Source organism: Mustela lutreola, chromosome 7 (assembly GCF_030435805.1).
Source record: "Mustela lutreola isolate mMusLut2 chromosome 7, mMusLut2.pri, whole genome shotgun sequence".
In the NCBI taxonomy this organism is placed as follows: Eukaryota; Metazoa; Chordata; class Mammalia; order Carnivora; family Mustelidae; genus Mustela; species Mustela lutreola.
This window is the reverse complement of record NC_081296.1, coordinates 84,281,864-84,299,293: the sequence shown is the minus strand read 5'-3', so window position 1 is coordinate 84,299,293 and position 17,430 is coordinate 84,281,864.

Below are 17,430 nucleotides of genomic sequence, written 5' to 3'. Positions count from 1 at the left end.
GGCTTTTTTCACTCAGTTTAATTCTTTTGAGACTTCTAGTTATTGTGTATAGCAATAGTTCACTCCTTCTTATTGCTGAATATTATACTGCACGATATAGATGTACTACACTTTGTCCATTTACAAATTAAAGAATATTTATGTCATTTCCAGGTTGGGGCTACTACAAATAAGGGTGGTATAAACATTTGTGTGTTGGTTTTTGTGTGAACATACATTTTCATCTCTCTGGGATAGATGTGCACAAGAGTGTAATTGCTGGGTCATATGATTAAGTGCATGATTAGTTTTGTAAGATACTGACAACTGTTTCCCAGAGGACTGTAACATTTTACATTCTAACCAGTAATGCATGAGAGTAATCATTTTCCTGCATCTTTCCTAGCATTTGGTGTTATTGTTATTTTAGCCATTCTGATGAGAAGGAAGAAATATCATATAGTGGTTATAATTTGTATTTCCTTAATGGTTAATGATGTTGAAAATCTTCCTCTGTCCTTATTTACTATCTATACATCCTGTTCACTGAAGTATCTGTTCATGACCTCTGCCCAATTTCTAATCTGTTTTATTTTCCTGCTGAGTTTGAGGGTTCTTTATATAGCCTAGTTATGTATGAATTCTTTTTCAGATAAATGGTTTACCATATCATTTCCTCATTTCCCACCTATATAATATTCTCATATATTGTGTGATCTATATCACTTTCTATCCTGTATTTTAAAATTAAACAAATGTTTTGTTTCTATCCTATAAGAAAGCAAGTTCTCAAAAGGTAGAACCAAACTTAATTAATCTTCACATATACCACAAAAAAGAGAGACCTAATAATACATCATTGATGGATTAGTGAACAAAGAAATAAATTTATTAAAATAGACTTTTCAATAACAAACCAACTCATAACAGTTTTATATTAAATGGATATACTTTGAATCATATACTTCCTAAATACATGAATCATAAATTGTATCATATATTTTCTAAGTGACTACAAATTTAGCTTTTTTTAATACCTGACTTTTAGATTCCCTATCTTATGAGCAACCAGCCTTTTTAAAATTGAAGTTTTTTTCTCAACCTATGAAAATGCAGTATTATTCACCATGTAAGCCTTAGCATGATGCAATTCTTTAGTTTACCCTGGTTTAAGGTTTTCTAACTTCTGTTCAGGTTTTGTTTTAAGTCTTGCTTAGAAGATCAAGGTATGGAAATCTAGATACAGCTTCCAAATAAACCTGTAGAGCTGTGCTGCCTTTTCTTCCTTGGTATCTAATATTTAGATGGTGATACAAGCCTCTATTTTATTACCTATAAACTGCTGGCCATTCATTGATTCACCTGGGATTTAATCGCTTTGCTCCCAATAAGTGTTCTAATCAGAACATTCAAGATGATTTCACTATTCCCAAATCTAATGGAGTTACAGAAATCAGAGATGTAAATAACCTGCTAAGTCATCCTTTTAATATTTTCTCTGGGCAGGGTTATTCCCCATGGCACATTTTTCTTTTTTCTTTTTATTTTTTTGTCAATCTGAATTTTAAAGTTTCAATAAGTGTGTCTTCTAATGCTTCTATCCCAAGGCTGAACTAGGCAGAATCTCTCTGGAAGAATAGAAATCATATACTCTTACCAGTATCTTCTAGGAATGAACTATAATGGTTCCTTTTGCCATTACTCAACAAAATTTTCTGGGTTCTTGGTTACTAGTTCAATAATGAGAGAGGAACCTACTCCTTCTTGCCAAATCTGTCTTCCCTTGCTACTAACTGCCAATTACATCAGAAACATGATTAACAGAATTGTTACAGTAGTCATAATGCTGAAGAAGTTATGCCATTAGGAAGGAAAGGAAACTCAAATAATTATCTCTCATTTATATTTACCCTGAATTTCTCTTTCCTGAGTCACTTCCTAGACATAGGGCTAATTTTCCTATGAAAGCTAGAAAAGTAGGAATTCAGGAGTGGAACAGAATTTGACTTTAAAAGCCTCACTTAGGAATGGTGTAACATTATTATTTGTAAGGTATTTGATTATTCACATAGTGATGAGGTAAAATGGAATGGGTTTTTATCCATATTTTATAGATGATTGTATTGAGGTTCTGGTCTAGTAAGTTGTTTAAGGTTAAAAACACACTCTCAAATTCAATTACATGATAACATTAAAATCCAGAACTGAAAGACAGCTGTTCCCTATTCCTTCCTATCACATTCCCTATTCCTTCCCTGTCTCCTTTGTGAGCACATCTTTTTCTATTTTTCCTTAAGTTTTAATACATTTTAGAGCAGCAAAAGTCAATTTTTGCTGCACATTTGAATCAGCAGTGGAGTTTTTATATGTTATGATGCCCAGGTCATACCTTATAGTAATTAAATATGAATACATGGGGGAGGAACTCAGGATTCAATATATTTTCTTAAACTTTTCAGTTTATTCCAAAGCGCAGTCAAGTTTGAAAACTACTATCTCAATTCTACCCTAATTCCTTCTTCTCTTACCACTGTACATTCGATCACACATTGAAATTTCATTTTCTACTTGCATATTGGCTGCTCTCAAGTCCACATCTCCAACTGGACCACTGTCTTAGGCTTCAGAATCTTCTCCACTTACATATCCATCTCTACAGGGATTGTAAACTCAACAGTCTCTGGATTGGGTTTAGTTTTTCTTCACAACATCTTTTTTCTCTTATTTAGAGTATAGACCATTATGCTAGTTTTTCTCTTTATATTCTCTATTGTCAAACTAAATAGTTCAGGTGTTCTTAACCTCCAGCATCTTTTTTTGTTCTCATCATTATAATCAGCCAAGGGGGGGAAAGGATGAGGGAAGTCCAGGTACAACCCTTTAAGTGGCAGGCCTCAGAATGTGCATACATAACTTATTTTATCCCATCAATCAGTAATTATTTGCGTGATTGCACCAGTCTATAAAGGTAAATATGTATATTCTTTAACTAGATGGCTGTCTACCTGGCTAAAACCAAGAGGAAAGAACTTCTGAGTCTGAACAAGAAGGAGTAACAAGGGCCTAGATTACTTTACTGCCTGAAATAACAAAAAACTGACAAAATATGAGACAACAGTTTTAAGATGCTGAATATGGACGAGAGGGTTCTAAGAGATATGACTCAAATGAATCAGTGCAAAGAGGGATAAACTATCTAGACAGAAGAAGATTCCTTGAGTTGAAAAGGTAGATCTGAGAGTCACAAGAAACAAGAATTCTCTAGGCTGTTAGATCTTGCAGGGCAGATTATCAGAAAATATAGAGGGGCATAAACAGAGAATACCAGAAGTCTGTATAGGATATCCTTGTCGTAGTCAACATACAATGGATCAGTGCAAGCCTGTGGAAGCTGTCCAATACTGGTAAATAAACCCAGGGAAAGAATTAATGGAAACAGTGGCTGGTGCTCAGACACCAGGAATTGTACTTTTTTCCACCAGAAGGACTAGAAAACCCCGTGATTCTCAGAATATTCAGTAGGGTACACAAAATGTTTTACCTTAGTCATGGAGAATACTTAGCTCTCCTTATCTATGAAAGATACTTAACACAACTCGGTTGTTTCTTTAAAAATCTTGAAATCAGGGGTGCCTGGGTGGCTCAGTGGGTTAAAGCCTCTGCCTTCAGCTCAGGTCATGATCTCAGAGTCCTGGGATGGAGCCCTGCATAGGGCTCTTTGTTCAGCAGGGAGCCTGCTTCACCTCCCACCTCCCCCAACGCCCGCCTACTTGTGATCTTTAAATAAAATCTTTAAAAAAAAAAAAAATCTTCAAATCAGAATCTCAAAGGATAAAATTGTTTTCAAGTAATCCACTTGTATCCCAGAACAAAGCTGAAAAATATGTTATATGTAAAAAATATGGAACACCCAACTAGATGGAAGTCCCAAAGTTTCATACCAAATAGAAAATTATAAGGATTGAAGGAAAAATGACTCATTATGAGGGAAAAAAAATCAAAAACTACCTTAAACTGACACAAACGTAAGAATTACCAAGCAAGTACATTCAAATAGTTATTACAATTGCATTCTCTGTTTAAAAAGTTAGAAATATGAAATACATATTTTTAAAAGGAACCAAATTGAATTTCTAAAAATGGAAAGTACAATATGTTAGATCAAATATACAGTGAAAGGAACTAATAGCAGTTTAAACAATGTAGAGAAAAAGGATTAGTGAACTCTGAGACATAACAATAAGAACTATCCAAAATAAAACACAGAAAACAAAAGAGACTAAAATAGCAAAAAGTGTAAGGGAACCGTGAGAAAACTTCAAGTGGTCTCATATATGTGCAAATGGAGATTTCAAAGGTTAGAAGATATCAGACAGGAGGAAAGGACAGAAATGATTTTCAAGAAATAATTGCTAATTTTTTTCAAAAATTAGCAAAAATTTTTTAAAAAATTGATTAGCATCAGAAATCCAACAAATAAATAACAAAGGCAGAAACAGACCCATAAATACAGAGGACAAACTGGTGGTTGCCAGAGGGAAGGAGATGTAGGGATGGGCAAAATGTGTGAAAAGGTGTTGGAGCTGCAGGCTTCCTTAAGTCATGGGGATGAAAGCTACAGCGTAGGGAATATAGTTAATGGTATTTAATAGCATTATATAGTGACAGATGGGACCTATACTTGTGGTGAGCCTAATATAATATATAGTGTTATCAAATCATTACACTGTACACCTAACACTCATGTAAAATTGTATGTCAACTGTACTTCAATTAAAAAAAACCACACAATAAAGTCCAAGAATCTCAAAAAATCTCAAACACAAGAGAGATCAAGAAAAGCACCCCAAGGCACAATATAATCAAATTTCTTAACGCTAGTAATGGAAAAATCTTTAAAACAGCCCAAGGACAAGACATCTTATTTAACTTAATCATGTATTTAACATAATACATGTTATGTACAAAAACAAGGCAAAGATGACTTCCTTCTCAAAGAAAATATGTGAATGAGTAGAAAATGGAGTAGCATCTTTAAAGTACTGAAAGAAAATGTGATTAACCTGGAATTAACTACCTGGTAAAAATGTATCTCCAAAAAAAACGTAAAAAGAAGACTTTTTCAGATATCACCCCAGACCATCATAACAATAAAGCCACTGTCTTTTAGTTAGAAGAAGAAAAGACAACTGGATAGAAATATGAAATGAGAATATTAGAAATGGAAGTTAGCTGGGCAAATATATATGATTTTTTAATTATCTAAGATAATAATGGTACTTAAAAATCAGAATGTATTGTGGGATTTTAAAATACACATATATTTAAATATATACATAAAAGTATACATAAACATACATAATGCATATTTATTTAAATACATAAAAATAAAAGGCATGATAGTAATAACACAAATCCAGAAGGGGAGAGAAACCAAGTACTACAGTAATACTTGAAGGTAGATGGTGATAAGATCAAGAATATACTATAAATGTAAAACAATCATTTAATGACAAAAAAATAAGTTATATATAATAAGCCAACAAAGGAGGTAAAATGGATTAATAATTTGATTAAATTAATCCATAAAAAGGCAGAAAAGGAGGATTGTTATGACTGTGTTAAATTAACATTTGTTAGTAGAGAGAGGCTCAGAGTGTTGGATAGTGAGACTTGGTTCAACAAAAGACCACTTTACCAGTGACAGAGAAGTTTATAATGCACAGGTCCTATAGAAAATACATGGCATGCCTTGAAGGACCACACAGGGACATGGTGTAGGCAGAAAAAGCACCAGGATGAGAGGCACATGCCTTCTTTAGGGTCTGTGTGGAGTAGTTTGGGCATTCCATCACACTAAGGCCGTATTAATGAATTCAAACCAAAAAGAGCAGAGTTTTGGTGAAGTTCTACAGAGGTCTTATCTAAGGAGTATACAAGGGGAAGGCCCTAGGAGGCAGAAGAGATGATCACAAGGACTGTTGGAAAAGCTGATCAGGAATTTACATTTACTTGTGATTTGGTAGGCTGTTATCTCTAGGTCATGTGCATGTGTGTGGAGCTAATGTCAGTTAAAGGCCTCCATAGGTTGCTTGGCCGAACAAAATGGACGTAGAGGCAGCAATACCCTAGAGTAGCATAACTAAACTCATTATAAGGATAAAGGGAACAAAGTTAAGACTGGGAAAATAGAAAACAAATAGTACATGATAGACCTTAAACCTATATATAATAAGCCATAATAAGTTTTGATAATACAATATCAAAACTCATATTAAATACAAATGATATAAATACCCCAAATATATGAACATCATTGTTAATGAATATTTCACATATTTACCACATTCCTTCTTGCTTAAAACTTTTTAATAAATTTCCATAATTTAAAAGATAATTCACAAAATCCTTAGTATCTCCTATAAGCCTCTGTATGATCTGACCTAATCTCATCTGGTGTGGGGGTTCCCTGATAATCTTTTCTTCTAACAAACTGAAATTCTTTAGTTTTACTAAGATGCTACTTTCTCTCTCTCTTAAATTAAGATTCACCTTCCGTGAAAGAGTATCTCCACCCTGAACTTTTTGTCATAGTGAAATCTTACACAGGCAGGGGGTGTTGCTGTAGACTCTTGTAGGGGCCAAGGTCAGGCCTCCCCAAGATGGGCCACTTTGGCATGAACATTATTTTGAGTTAAAAGCACTCGAAACAAAAGAAAGAACCAGAAGCTCTTTACCTTCCCCTCAACTGCCTGCTTAAATGGGCAAGAGAGCTATTAACAGAGATTCTTCTTTACCTAAGAAACTTATCTACATAACACAACCTTTGTTTTCCAAACATCTTTCCCCTTCCTGGCTAATGATCCTTCTCCTCTATGTATCCACAGACCCCTATCCCTACCCATCTCCTTAACTCATATAAGCATCATGTTGCCTGTCTTTGGAATTTCCATGTCTGTGTGGATTCCCCATACATGCTATTACATTTGATTTCTTTTTCTTATTAATCTGTCTCATGTCAATATGGTTCTTAGTCCAACTAGAAGGATCTTGAAGGGTAGAGTAATTTCTTTCTCCCTGACACTCTTTATTAGAATCTAACCCTCCAGGGGCACCTGGGTAGCTCAGTCTGTTAAGTCTGTTTGCCTTTGACTCAGTCCCAGAATCAATCAAGGTATTGGGCTCTCTGTTCAGTGAGGAGTCTGCTTCTCTCTCCTACCCTCCCCTCTTTCATGCTCTCTTTCACTCTCTCTCTCTCTCAAATAAATAATAAAATAGTGGGGGAAAAAAAAAGAATCTAACCCCCCAAATCCTGTCTAGCTGCCTTTTCCTCATTTCTCTATCAATCTGTCCTATTCCCAAGAACTTGGGAAGCAATTAGGTTGGTTAAAGTCTTCTTATGTACCCTGGAGGATACGCTGATTTTGCCTTGACCTAAGATTTTAGAAATAGAATAAGTTTTTAGATTTAATATATGGAGAAATAGAGACCAAAAAAAAAAAATGCTGACTGTTAAATATGGAAGTGAAGGAGCACTATGAAGAATGACATCACATTTTATCTCAATTACCTGATTTCTTATTATTATTGCTCGGGATACCAAAAACACTATAATAGTAAGGAGTATTGGTATCATCAGACATACTGTATTACCCAATGCACAGAAGACATTCCTTAAATATTTGTTTAATTGAAAACTGAACTTCACAGTAGTCCTAGGCATTCAAATTTATAATTCCTACTTATAAGTGAAGAAATTAATCTTTAGAGAAGTTACATAACTAGGAGGTAGTATGATCTAGAAGTTAAGAGTATAATTTCCAGAGTCATACAATCTTGATTTTAAATTGTCATTTCACCACTATTAAGCTGTACGAACTTGGACAAGTTATTTTAGCTTTCTATAATTTGATTTTCTCTTATATAATCAGATTCAAAATTTCATCATTTTTTCTTTTTAAAATTTTTTTTGCTTATATTCTTCTTTGAACTCTTCAAATACTTTAATTTTAACCTCATTGATGATTTCAACAACTTACAGTTTGACCACTTCTTTATGACATTATGTGTTTTCATTTCTAGAATTACAGTATAGATACTGAACCATGTGTGAACCTATGTTGATTATTTCAGGAAATGTTTCATTAATCTTAATAAATGACAGTTGTATTATCTTTTTTATGACTTTCAACTTGTTTTTAATCTAGGAACTCTTCACTCACTCTAAAATCAATTTGAGTTGTTTTCATAAGTAAGAACCTTGGTATACATTTTTAAAGATTTTAAAGTACTATTATATAACTATAAGTACTAATAAATAATGTACATAATAACTTGCTGAATTGCTTTCAAAGAGTTTTAGCCTGAGGATGGGATTTTAGACACAAGGAAATTAAGAGTATTAAGAAATATGTATTATTTCACTTGGGTTTGTTTTATTTTAAATATCTCTGGAAAAAGATTTTCTCAATCCAGTGCACATGTTACTCAATGGAACTTCTGGAATCTACATTAGCACTCCTGAGCCACTGAGGTGCCATTCAACAGATTACTACTTTGGCACACTAAATAGTATTTTAATGTCCTGAAAATACAATATATGGAAAAGGAGAATCATTCAGCTCCTGCCTGCAGGGAGGATTACGTCGATGACAAAAATTATTGAGAGTTATCTAAATCAGTAGCAGTAAAGGTGGTATTTTGCAAACTTTACTATAAGGAATGTTTCATTTAAATGGTGGAAATTAACAGTATCAGCAAATGTTTTAAATTTTACTTTAAGCATATTCCAAAATGATAACCAACATGCTTCCTTAAATAACCTTAAATGTGACCAGATAAATAAATAGGTTTTAATTATAAGTCTCAAATCAAGAAAAGGAAAACACTGTGTTCTGTAAGAAGTTTATCAGAGATGCCAGAGAAAAGAATTCAGAAGTGACTAACTACATGAATAATCATGGAAAATCAATGCAGTAAGTCATACATTGTCAAAACAATTCTTACAGAGCACTGTTAACATGTCTTATTTGTTATTTTAATGGAAAAGAAAAACAATTTAGGGAGGAGTTAATTTTTTCAAAGGGAACAGAAATCATAAATAGCATTTAACATCACCAGAAATAGGGGGAAAGGTGTTAGCAATGAAAAGAAACAAAAGGTATATTTCAGTTAGTACAGGAAACTCATTGGAGTGCTCTTGAGAAGGTTAATGAAATACTATTATTTTGGAAAGGTGAACATTAGCTGAATTAATGTTTATGAAGAAAACATTTTCAGGTACCAAGAAGTACAAAAGTAGGTATAATCATGTAAAGAAGTAGAGATAATCCTACTTAAAAACAAAAGTTAGGCCAAATCATTGGGGGAATGAAGTTTCACCAAGATAAATTTAATTCAGACCATATTAATTAAAAGTGAATCAGCTTGATTTTTTTTTTTAGAATTGTGATCTATTTTAAGACATATAGAACATTTAATGCTTGATACTATAAAAAAATTATATGGCCAGCAAATGAATGTTTAACCTTCCTAAAAATTAATGAATCATCTTAGTTTTAGCAAAACCATTTTAGCACAAACTACAAATACTAAAATATCTCACAATCTGGAATCATTAGAGAAAAAGCCACTTCTGAAAATACAAATCATGGCAAATTATAATTTTGCCATAAATACATACATATTGCTAAGGGATTACCATAAGGAAATAGGATAAATTCCTTAATTAATTAATTAATTAATTAAATTTATTAAGGAATTAAGGAATTTATGGTATTTCAAATGAAACCGTCAAACTATTACCTATTGGAAGGACTTAAACACTTGCAATTAATATGAATTTTGCTGAAAGCTTTCTTCATGAAAAATCTTATTTGCTTATAGAAGAGTCCTCTTAAATCTTATTTACATCAGTGTATTCTTTAGCAATTTCATATAGAACATAATAAATATCAGTACATCATGGTTCAATTTTTACACAGTAACAGAAATCAAATATATCTAGAACATTTGTTCCATGTCAGGTATCAAGCTAAATGCTTACATTTCTTCTCCCTTATACAAATTACTTTGGTTATTTTTAAATGAAATAATAGTTTATAAAGACTAATAAATAGTTTACGCACTAATAATTTATAAAACCTAAACAAAAATTTCATAGTGATAGCTTTTCTCATATATACAAACTATCATTAGTGGTATGGGAGGGGAAATACAATGCATACTGACTTATTTGCTTGTTTAAAATGCAAAGAGGTGTGCTTGCTTTGGCAGCACATATACTAAAATGCAAAGAGGTGTTTGATATGCTCATAAATAAGTGTTATATATAAGACATCTTATAGAATCTGATAAATTGATTCTAAATTCAGTTTTAGTTTAAATGAAAACATTAAATAACAGCTAAAATAATAATAAATAATGAGGAAAGGAATGTCAACATCTACCATGTCATACAACATTTTCTAAAAAAAAAAAAAATGATTAAAACAGGATACATAGGCTATATCTAGATGGAACACTGGAAAAATACCCGTGTTCCAGAAATAAGAATTTTAAATATAATAATTTAATACACAAAAAAGGAAATATAGACCCATGATGCACACATTAGAAAAAAATAAATCCCTATCGCATTAGAGTCAAAAGGCAAAGAATAGATATGTGACTTCATAAATATTTTTAAATTAATGCAGATATGCCTTGTCATTTGAATTTTCATTATCTTAATATTCACTAAGATAACTCACAGATATTTTATTCAAAACTCACTATCTGAATATAAAACTGGCTATCATGAATCAGCTTGCATGTGTCAGTGAAAAGTGCTTAAATTGTGCCTTTTTGTTAAGAAAATGTATAATCAAGACAGTTGTATTTCAGCTCTTTGCCCCAAAGAACAATGTTCTCCTGAGCAAACATTAGACATTTATTCTTTTACTTACCTTTCACATTTTCAACACATCACCAAACAGTAGCAGGAACTGCAGCCCCCATTTTCTTTCTTCTAGCATTCCTCACTCAGGCCTCGCTTCATAACCACTTAAAAAGATAAAAAAAATCTGGTGTTTATTTAGTTTATTTTACTAAGTGCTTTTTGCATTCATCATGTAACTTTAACATTTTTTCTTATTATCTGCATTACAGTGTAAGTTCACTGTAGTATGAAAGCAACATAAATTATATACGCACATATGTATCTCCTCAAATCTGTCTTAGTTTGCTAGGTAATTGGTGTTTTAAATACCTCCGGGTGATACTTTTTGATTTTCTAAATGGTAATATATAATTCATTGATCTTATCCACTCTTTTCTCTCTGTCTGCCAATTACATTCATATTAGTGTTGCTCTTATTTAGTTCTTCTCTGGCATATTTTGTGTGGTTTTTAAATAATATGCTTAAACATAAATTCATCTAAGCCTCAATTTTCCAATAATAAGCCCCTATTTTGTAAAACAAGACTCTTAGTACTTCAACCTTTCTTATATCTTTCCCAGTTCTCAAACTTTTTATTCTCTAATCTAATTCCTATATTCTTAAAAAAACTTCTCTTCCACAGATTAGATTTTTCTGGTTCCATATGAATCTGTTTTTTTCTTACTCTTGATGTTATCAATCATAGTGGAACTTTCCTTCACTGCTTATCAAAGATAGAACCACTGCCTTCTAAATATATAGCTTGCTTTTTCTTAGCATATGTCTATGTTGGAGTAAGTCTTTACATCATTTAGTAGACATCTGTAGAAGGCAAACTTACAAAATCCCTGCATAGCTAAATCTATCTACACATTATTATCATGAATGATTAATAAAACCCCAGATTGAAAATAGCTTCTTTTTCATGATTTTGATGGAATTATCACATTGTTGTCAGTACACTGTACAGCTAATAAAACTGAAGGGAGTATGAGCCTTCTTTATTGCTTCTGTTTCTCATTAGAAGCCAAAGTACTTCAAAGTTTCATAATAAGGAATCCAAGTATGTCTATTTTTATTTATTTTTCTGGGACCTTGGTAGACTCTTTAATTTAATTTAATTTTTATTTTAATTTTATTTATGTCTTCAGCTCTGGGAATTTTTTTTTTTTTTTTTACTATTTTTGATTAATGATGGTCCAAGTTTATTCTTTTCGGGGACTTTTATGTATCAGCTATTGAATTCTGAGACTGATCATGTATCTGGAGCTCTTTTGGCATTTTATCTTTGCTTATTTGAATGATTTTTCTAGGGGATTCCTCCCATGTCTTTCCAGGCATATTAAAAGAACTATTTAAGCAAAATAAATATATATAAAAAATACTTTGGCAATTTTATTCATAATATAGATTTTACTTGCTTTTAATCTTTTCATAGATTCTTATATTTTTACTCTGGATGTGATATCTTCATTAATTTATTTGCATGTAGTATTAGAGTATTTATAAATACTTATTCTTCAGTTAATTTTAGTTCTAATTATTCAGATGCTAGATGTCAGGAAGGCTCTCAAGCATTAAAAAAAATTAAGCCAATTAAAATTGATAATCAAAATCACCATTTGATAGAATGATAAAATGTAAATCAATTTCATACTGATTTTTCATAATTTATAAGTGATTTACTCTGCTACACTTACGAACATAGATACAAAAGACCACTAATTTGAAAGGAGAAGAGCAAAAGACATGAACACATTATCACCATTTCAATGTTTACTGGCTCATATTTGGGCAGTGTATTTGTTTTTTAAAAATAAGCAAATTATCTGATAATCCAGTAAATAAGTCTGTTTGCCAAAACATTGGAAAATTATTTTTAAAGTATTTCTTATTAACTGGGGAAAATGATGTGAGAACTGTAAGATTTTGAACAACATTACTTTGTAATTCAAGCTACATTTTATGGTCATCAAGAAGTTAATATGAAGCATTTAGCTTCAAAAGTTAAGACAGATTAAAATTCTAGAAATAAAGATAGAGTAGGAAAAAGTTATTATTGCCTTAGTGGAATTATCTGAATTTGTAGGAAGACAACTTCATTGCTAAAGTAACTATCTTATAGGTGTTAAGGTAAGAAAATGAAATTCTAAAGCAGTAAATGAAATTTGACTGTTACTGCATTTTTTTCTTTTAGTTAAGCACACAGTTTTCAAACCGAATTCTTCCAAAATTCTACTGTTGTTTATATAGCCTGGGCATATTCTATAGTTGGGAATAAAAGAATAGATTGTTAATGGTGGTTACGTAAGACCTGATTTCCTGTTCTCGTCTGTATTTTGATATTGCTGGCTTCGTTTCTTTCGGCTGGTTCATATAATGGTTTCAGGTAAGGGTGATTTAATCAATGACAAAAGAAAAAGGAGAAAATACATAAGAAGGAGCAAAAGAAAAGATATAAGGAGATATAAAAGACAAAAGACTTCTGGTACTTAAAATAGTGGTTGAAAACCCTTAGGTTAGGACTTGGACAATTTAGTAGTATTAATGCTTTTCCTGAGATTGTACTCTTACTCATTACATGTAGTCAAATAATGCAAAGATTAATATAGAATTTCAATACCTTACTTTCTCCCTGACTCTCCCTAATTCCCACTCCCATGAGGCAACCAGAGAGGTATGAATTCCTGACACATTTCCAGAAACTAGACTAAGTATCTTTCAACTTTTTTCCATACTTAACACAAACACAAATATATAGACTTAAAAAGAATCCTAAAAGAGGAAAACTACTAATAAAGTGTTAATTATTTTATTAAGAGTTTTACTTTCTGGCCCCATACTGCAATCTACAAGATCTTTTCAAAGTTATAGTTAACATAGGCAACTTTATTTGGTAAAGTCCAGAAATGAAGGCAGTCGGCCCCAAATATTCCACCTTTGGGTCGTTAATGCCTAATTGAGATGTATGCTTGGAGATTAGAGTAAAAAATAAATTGCTTATTTTATAATTTAGTGTTTAGAATTTCTTGTTGAGAAGATATATTTCTTATGTTAACTGTTTTATTATACCAATTACCAAATTAATGTAGATTGTATTCATTCTAAATATTGAAAACATTTCCTAGGGAGACTCCTTCATTTTCAAAAAATTTATTAATTATAAATAGTTCAGCTTTTTTCTTCTTGGAGTATCATAGATACCAGATATTCTAGGAAGCACAAAATATGTATCTGATCTATATTCTTGAAGCCTGTCACTAGATATTCTTGGCTATTGGATATGTAGAACATGGTTTATCTACCTGATGTTCAGATATGCTATCTTTTTCTAAAGTTCCCTATGCTTTTAACTAGTACTCTGTTGTCATATTCAGAAGGAAAAAATTCTAATGAACTTTTAAACCAATTTTCTGCCCTATTGTTTTTAATGGTATTATGAAAAGGGACACACAAAAATGAGAAGGGTTGGGGCACCTGGGTAGCTCAGTGGGTTAAGGCCTCTGCCTTCAGCTCAGGTCATGATTGCAAGGTCCTGGGATCGAGCCCCGCATCGGGCTCTCCACTCAGCAGAAAGCCTGCTTCCTCCTTTCTCTCTGCCTGCCTCTCTGACTATGTATGACCTCTCTCTCTCTCTCTTTCTCTCTCTCTGTCAAATAAATAAAAAAATATCTTTAAAAAAAGATATGAGAAGGGTTCTTAGCCTCTGGTTGCTCAACAGTAGTTAGGTTGGAGAGTTTGGATCATGATGGCACATACATTCATTCCCTCTCATTTTCTTTCAGCCTCTCTCTCACACACACAAAAACACAAACAATCCAGCTTATTCTATGCCATAAGCTCTTCCATTTCAGACTAGTCAAGATATACCATCTAATAGTTATTTTCCTTCATTTTCTTTTGTTCTATGTACAAGATGTGACTGTGCTTGAATCCTACTTCATTATTATGTGCTGTCATGCAGAACTGATGCCAGATGGAAAGTTTCTTAACTTCAAAGCTGCATGTTCTCTGTTAAAGTACACCCGCTCCCCCCAATTGACATTCTTTAGAAGGCTTTCTAAAATGATTTTATTCAATTAAATGATACCTATGTATATCTAAAGAATAGGTAATGACTTTAATTATGTGTATCTCGGGATAAACTTAGATAAAGACTCTGATAATCATTGTAAGAATCTATTTAAACATTTTCTTTAAAACTATTACAAACAAATGCAACTTTTGACTTTTAGGCTGATTGGCTACTTTTATTTTCCATTTTCAATTTCCTGGCTTGACAATGGATACTAATGATGTTTCTCTTGTTTCACCAGGCCTCAGAGGAAATGCGGATAATGGTTCACAGCCTTTAATGTTGATTCTTGATAGGTGCATATATTGATAAAGATCTTTTCCCCCAGCTCATCATCAATATCAGCTCTCAAGTTTAATATTGTAATTTAATAAAAATGGCTTTGCAGCTGTGAAAGCTATCCTGGTAAAAAGATATATGTATTTCAAAGCTGGTTCAGGTTCAAAGTTAAAACAAGAAATTTTTTTTCCTATTGCCATGTCCATCTTTCCCTACCAAGGGAAATAACCTCTTCAAAGAAAAAGACAGTAAATCTCTAAATCTCCATATTTACTCAAGTCCAGAGACTCTGCAGGGCAAAAGCTGCCAAGACTATAGATTTACAATGTTTTATGATAATGATTTCCTCCAAGGGCTCACCTGAGATGAAAAGATAAATTAATTTATCCACTTCCAACCACTAGTGAAAGTTTAGTCTCCATTCCAAAAGCTGCCTTCAGAGCAGCTCCTGCACTATATAATTCATCAGCAGTGATTAAAATTTAAGAGTCTCTGGATATGACCATCTTGCACTGGGCCTATCAAGTGGAAAGCATTGTTAAAAAAAAAAAAAAAAAAAAAAAAAGATGAATTTAGAGCTGAAGAAGGCATTATGACTTTTTCCTGACCTTGCAATACTGTTCCTACTACTAATGACAATAACAACCCATTACTAGCAACCAACTCTGTGCCAGGCACTTTTATATGTAATTCTCATTTCATTCCTCCTTATATTGCTGTGAAGGAGATCCTAAGAACTCTGAGGATCAAAGGATCAGAGAAGTTGAAGGTCTCTCCAGAAATCACATTTTTAAACCAACAGGGCCAAATATGAGCCCAGATTAATCTGATTTCCATGCCTTTAAGCAACTTGGTTTCTAATCTGCATGGTATTAGAGATTGCAGCTGCTGAGTTTGGTTTGGTTTGTTTCTTCCATGTATAGATATTCCTTTAAAATATTGATACATTCTATTTTATGTATTGATTTTTCCTTTTCTTTTCCTTAAATGATTAAATTGGTGAGTTCCCTTCAGAGCCTCTTCAAAATGCTTTATTTTTACCTTCTCTTCTATTTATCTCTTTCTTATTTTAATATCATAAGAAAATCATATGATTCACCAGATGTGGGGCATATAGTGATCAGCAGACCAATCCTTCTTTTGAATAGTATATCACAACACCTTCCTACCTTTGCATTTTGGCATTTGACACACAGACCTGCCTCTGTTACTAGTAGCTTTCTAGTCTCCCTAAACACTGTCTTCTATTTCCTTGATCATCACTGGAAAAATGTACCACAGATGACACATATTTAGGAATACTTTAGAATTTGGGGATTCATGATTTGAATTAAATGCCTAGAAAATGTCTTCCACACATTCAGTACAATGCCTTAAGAGGCACATTAATCCAAAAGCACAGTTACAGAAACAATGGTTATAAGTAATTGTCATTACTGTCAATTAAATAGGCCTGAGGGAATTTATGGAAGGCACTGACAAGATCCACACACATCTACATTTGTAGAAGAACTAAGGACTATTTATGGGGAAAGAAGGAAAGGCATAATACCTTGGAACATATTACTTATTGAGTGTCACATCAGAAATCTACATTATTTGTAAGTAGAAAGTCAGGATTAAACCTTCTAGTCTGTGACCAAGGGTAATCATGATGACCAAAAGAAAGTGGGTCAACTTTCCAAACCTGTGTTCTGGCTGATCCTAAACCCTATCATTTTTAAAACTTTAAAATGTAAAATAAGATAAAAGTAAAAATATAAATAGTTTCATGTCTCTAGAGGTAAAGATTAACTTGACCTTTAGAACAAAAATATTTTTGTTTAAGAAAATTCAGCAGTAGAACTTCAGTTACCCAGGTTTAAAACATTTTTTTGAAAGCTATATAATCCACTTTAACTCTAAATGATTATATTATTTATTGTATTTTGTAAATGAAAATTGCTATGTGTGAGAGAGGTTAAATTGTGTCTTAAAGATCATTATTGTTTGTTTGGGTTTGTTGGTTTTGGAATGGTAGTATTGATGAAGGAAAGCATGGAGATAGGACTCAACTGAATTATTTTTCCATTCCAATGAGACAAATAATTTGTTGAATTTTGGATATTGTTTCTAACACCTAAGGATTTCCTTGCTAGATGTATGGAGATTCAGGAAGCAGGCAATACTGTTTTAGAA